Source organism: Geotrypetes seraphini, chromosome 4 (genome assembly GCF_902459505.1).
Source record: "Geotrypetes seraphini chromosome 4, aGeoSer1.1, whole genome shotgun sequence".
Classification (NCBI taxonomy): Eukaryota; Metazoa; Chordata; class Amphibia; order Gymnophiona; family Dermophiidae; genus Geotrypetes; species Geotrypetes seraphini.
In genome coordinates, this window is record NC_047087.1 from 95,124,444 (window position 1) to 95,130,443 (window position 6,000).

A 6,000-nucleotide genomic window follows, 5' to 3' on the forward strand; every position below is an offset into this window, starting at 1 on the left:
TCAGAGCCTCAGACACTGAGGTAGCTTATTCAACCGCCAGTCCATTCCTCCACATGAATGAACCTAGAAGGAGTGGAAAGAATAACTCAGAGCAATAGCAAGAACTATCAACTAACCCGTAACTAGCCATAGCTTAACTGCCATCAGGCTGGGACCAAACACGGTACACCAGGCTGCAAGCGAAATGGCTCCCCAACCAAGGCCAACCCACTGCAAGTGTGGCAGCCACTAGGGTTGGCCGGTTAGCGGTGGAAAAGGCAGTATTGCTGGAAGCGGCGCCCCTAATCCGAGAGTTTAAATACTGATAGCGGCAGCCATGTCAGTTGCAACTGCAGTGACCCCAATCCGCAGCAGGAGGGAAGGGCCTCGAGCGACCACCCTTAGGGCCTCCGACTGCCCGCTGCTGCCCGACCTGGCTGCAAGCCCGTGGGCATCTGCTACTACAGCTGAAGCAGCTTCCGCTTCCCTACGTGGGAAAGGAGTAAAAATGCTCTCCATACCAGTGCCTTCCTGAAGAAAACAGCGACCTCTGTAACTTCATACCCATAGCCCAAGTGAGCTTATGGAACTGAAGTATCCTAGTCCTTCAGGGGGAGGGAGAAAAGGGGACATGGGATCCCAGGTTATTGCCCCCCCCCCCCCACAGGTAGGCACCATACAGCTCATATCTCGCAGCTCAACTGAGGCCTACTCCTCAGGAATCCTTCTCTACCGATGCCTGAGCCACAGGAATCGGCCTTTCACTACGGCCTGAGCCACAGGAATCTCTCATTTGAGGTCCTTGTCACAGGAGCCTCTCTCATCTGAGGTCCATGTCACAGGAGCCTCTCTCATCTGAGGCCTGTGCCCCAGGAATATGTCTTGCCCTGAGGCCGGAGACCTTCTTGCCTTGAGGCCGGAACCCCAGGAATCTTCCTCTCACTGAGGCCTGAGTCCCCCAGGAATCCGCCTTCCACTGAGGCCTGAGTCCCCCCAGGAATCCTCCTTCCACTGAGGCCTGAGTCCCCCCAGGAATCCTCCTTCCACTGAGGCCTGAGTCCCCCCAGGAATCCTCCTTCCACTGAGGCCTGAGTCCCCCCAGGAATCCTCCTTCCACTGAGGCCCGAGCCACAGGAGCATTACCCATCTTAGGCCTAAATCACCAGAATCTTTTTATTTTTATTTTAAACCTAGGCCTAAGCCACCAAAATTTCCACATCTGAGGCCCCAGGAACATTTCCCACCTGAGGCCTAAAGCCCCAGGAATATTTCCCACCTGAGGCCTAAAACCCCAGGAACATTTCTCTCTACTGAGGTCTAAGCTCCAGGAACATGCACAGGAATATTTCTCAACTGAGGCCTAAGCCACAGGAACATTTCTCTCTGAGGCCTAAGCCACAGGAACATATCTCTCTACTGAGGTCTAAGGCACAGGAACATTTCTCTCTACTGAGGCCTAAGCCACCAGAACATTTCTCTCTACTGAGGCCTAAGCCACAGGATCATGTCTCTTTACTGAGTCAAGCCAAGTACTCACGTGCTCCTGCACTACCGGAAGGCAAAGGGAGAAGTTTTAGTGCTGAGGCGCACAGGGAACTGTACCGGCACCCTGGTCGGGCTTTTCTTCTTATGGGAATGGACCCTCCGACCACATCTGCTTCTTCTTCTCTCCACCGGCAGGGAGGATGGGGAAGGGACCTGGGTGGGCCCAGGTGTTGCGCCTAAAATTGGCTCAATATGGCCAACACCCTAGACTCTACTGAAGCCGCAGCAACAGGATCAAATAGCCTTCCGTCCTCAGGAGCCGAAACCAGGAACCAGAACGATAGCAGCCATCTTTCAGATCTAGGAAACCGGTGCTGGTAGCTGCAGCCAAGCCTGGCTGAAATCCACTGCAGAATCAATGAACTGCAAGAAACCCATCCTCAACCTGCTGGAGATAGAGTATACTGATTGGCCAGAAGGATGTGCATCCAAGATATACCCAAGGTCAATTCAGTGCTCTCTATCTCCCCGTGCTGATTGGTGGACATAATCCCACTAGTCTCTGGATTCATCTGCTGCTGATGACAAGGAAATAAATTTTATTAAACCGACAGATAAGTTCCTTTAGCAGTTGCCTTTCCCTCTGCACTAGTGCTGTCCAATTCACCGATTCACTTTGGTGAATTGATTCGTTGTCTGAGAAATCAGACTCATCGATTCAGCGACCAACTCCTGCTCCCTTCTCCTATCAAACCTGACATATCTCCGAGGCCTCCTAAAGCAGCAGCGGTGGTAGATGGTCAGCAGCGGCATCGTTCTGAATGGGGTGTTCGTGGCCTTCCCTGCAGGGACCTTCCCTCTGCCATATCACCGATGACATCACTGATGATGCGGCAGAGGGAAGCCCTGAGTAGTCCATTCAGAACGATGCCACTGCTGACCATCTGCTGCCGCTGCTGCTTTAGGAGGCCTTGGAAGTAAGTCAGCTTACTGCACGGTGGGAGAGTCGGTGGGGTGCTGCTGCACAGGGGGATGGGAGGAAGGGATGGAAAACTACTACAAAGTGGGATGGGAAGGTGGGAGGGATGGAAAGCTGCTACACAGGGGAATGGTTGAGAGGGGAGGAAAGTTGCACATGGTGGAAGAGAGGAAGCATTGTTGGGGTGGAGGAGAGGAAGGGAGAGAAGAGGTAGAAATGGTTGAAAGGGAGAAATTTTGCATATGGTGGAGGGGAGGGAGACAATCATGGAGAAAAGAGAGGGGGAAATGTTGGACATAGGGTGGAGGGCAGGAAGAGATGGTGCATGGGGAGAGAGAAAGAAATGTTACACATGATAATGGAGGGGAGGAAGGGAAAGATGCTGGATGAAAGGGCTTGACCCAAGGCACAAGGCAGGGAGAGCAGGAGAGAGAGATGGTAGATAGTTAAATAGAAACAAATGTTTGATATGGCAGTGGACGGTAGAAAAAATAATTTTATTTTGTATCTTGTGATTACAATATGTCAGATTTGAAATGTGTATCCTGCCAGAGCTGGTGTTAGGTCCTAGCTCACGTTCACTGTCTAACAGAGAGAGGAAAAGTTATTTTTTGTTTAAACCACAGCGCTGGCGTGTGGTTGGAGAGGAAAAAGGATGGGGTGGGGTGGGTGAAAAGGCTACCAGGACATTTGATAAATGGGCAGGAAAATTGATTCAAAAAATTTTTCCCTGAATCGGGCAGCACTACACTGCACTGCTCACTAGTTTCTTTATAAATAACTAGCTGATCACCTGGCGTTGCCCGGATATTTATTTATCCCCTTCTTCCAGTATTGGATCGATTTTTACATGTCACCCTCTTCCCACCCCACAGTATTTTTTCCCAGATAGTAAGTCATATGTGTACTAAGTTTGGTTGAAATCTCTCTATGCGTTTCAGAGTTAAGCTGAGTATTCATCTCAGCGAGCCCGAAAATTATGGGGTAGATACTAAAATTTGTCGTTTTTGATAATTTTTACATTCCCGCTAAGCTGCGCTGGGGTGCGCTGACGCACAAAATATTACCTCGCAGCGCACAAGTTTCTCGTCACAGCGCACACAGTGTAGAGCACAGTTCTTCAACCGCCGGTCCGCAAACAAAATCTTGCCGGTCCGCGAAGGATTCGGTCCCCGCCGCAACGAAAGGCCGGCGTCAGCTGACTTGCAACTTCCTGTTGCAGTCGCTGTGCCGGGACTCCTGCCTTCGCCGGGACTCCTGCCTTCCACCGCGTTTGCCTCCTGCCTTGTCTCCGCACCTCCAGACCAGCAGCGGCAGCTGTGTATGCTTTTAACTTCGGCACAGAGCTGCCCCTAATCAATAGTTTAGCGCGGTTTCATAAGGCAGCCTCGGGGCCTTTGCTAGGCCGGCCCACATCGCATCATCGAAGCGGGCCGGCTATCAAAGGCCCCGAGGCTGCCTCATGAAACCGCGCTAAACTATTGATTAGGGGCAGCTCTGTGCCGAAGTTAAAAGCATACACAGCTGCCGCTGCTGGTCTGAACTCTTGGGCCGCTGAAGGAGGGCAAAAAGCAGCTGTCCTGGAGGTTTCCCTTCCTCTCGCCTTTACAGGTTCCTTTTTTCCACCTTTTTTTTTTTTCCTTCAAACGGCAACGGGCCCCAGCATCGACATCAATCAAGTAAGTTCCACTGTCAATCAAGCGGTTCTGCTCGGCCAAAGCTTCCCCTGTGACATGAGCCACCCTCAGGGGAAAGAAAGTGACCCACAAAGGTGAGGGGAAGGGGGGCAGATGATGGAAGTTGGGGGGGGGGGGAGAGAGAGAGAGAGAAGGGGCAGATGATGGAATGGAGGAGATGAGAGAGAGAGAGAAGGGGACAGATGATGGAAGTGAGAAGAAGGGAGAGAGAGCAGAAGGCAGATGGATGTCAGTTGAGAAGGGAGAGCAGATGCTGAATGGAAGTGGGGAAAGAACACATACTGGATGGAAGGAGGAGATAAATAAAGGGGGAAGAAAATAGTAAGATAATGGAGGGGTGAGGGAAAGGGGTGACAAGCTGTGTGTAGACACAGTGAAAAGAGGGAAACGGGACTAAATAGTAAGAAAGAATTTAATTTAGATGGAGGCAGAAAATAGAGAAGGAAGACCAGAGAAGAAAAGGGAAGAGAGAGCAGAGAATGATCAGATCTGAGTGGAGGAAATGAGAAGAGAGATATGCTAAAAACCACAGGGGGGAGGGAAGGATAGAGATGCCAGACCATGAGGGGAACAGAAGGAAGATGATGGATGCTAGACCAAATTGGGGGGTGGGGGGGGGCAGGAGGAGAGATGGCAGGGAAAGACAGACAGTGAATGGAAGGGGCAGATGCTGGACTGAAGAGACAGAGAAGGTTATCATGCTGCTGTACCGGGCCATGGTACGCCCTCACCTGGAGTACTGTGTCCAGCACTGGTACTTTAAGAAGGACACGGTACTACTCGAAAGGATCCAGAGAAGAGCAACTAAAATGGTTAAGGGGCTGGAGGAGTTGCCGTACAGCGAAAGATTAGAGAAACTGGGCCTCTTCTCCCTTGAGCAGAGGAGATTGAGAGGGGACATGATAGAAACATTCAAGGTACTGAAGGGAATAGACTTAGTAGCTAAGGCAGGGAGAACGAGAGGGCACTCTCTAAAGTTGAAAGGGGATAGATTCCATACAAACGTAAGGAAGTTCTGTGGTAGAAAGCAACATATTTATTTGGCTCATAACTTGCTGGCGCCCGATATTTTTAGCTCACAGTGAAAAAAGTTTGCTCACAACACCCGCCCGCTTAGAGGGAACACTGCGTGATGTCACCCCTTTCTACCCCACAGTATTTTTCCCCAGATAGTAAATCATATGAATACCAAGTTTGGTTGAAATAGTTATGCTGGAAAATACATACAGTTTCACCAAGATATATACCAAGCTCAGTATATACCGTATTTTTCACTCCATAAGATGCACTTTTTTTCCACCCAAAAGTGGGTGGAAATCTCGGTGTGGCTTATGGAGCAAAAGTACAATTTTTAATCCCCCATACTGTTTAAAAAATTCCCCACGCTGCAAGCCCCTTTTTAAAACATCCCCCCACAAACACCCGCCACCACACCTTTTTCACACACACCCGCAAACACCCGCTGCCACACCTTTTTAAAACATCCCCCCCTGCCGCAGTCATACCTTGTTAAAACCATCCTGGTGGTCTAGTGTGATTCCTCCCTCGCTAGCCATCTTCTATTTCCCAGACAGGAGCAGCGGAGGTCAGGCGCAAACTTTCTGCGCTCCTGCCTGGCCATGCGCTGCTTTCTGATTGGTTGCCGTCAGTTCTTGTGTCCCGTGAGAACTGAGGGCAACCAATCAGAAAGCAGCGCAGGGCCAGGCAGGAGCGCGGAAAGCTGCTGACACCAGCAAAACGGCCCATGCTCGGCGCCATCTTGGAACGAACACACCAACTTAGCTTTTAATTGTGGTCTTTTTTTCAGGGAAATAGGAGCCAACATGTTTCACCTACATAAGGTTTTTTTCAAGGCTTATC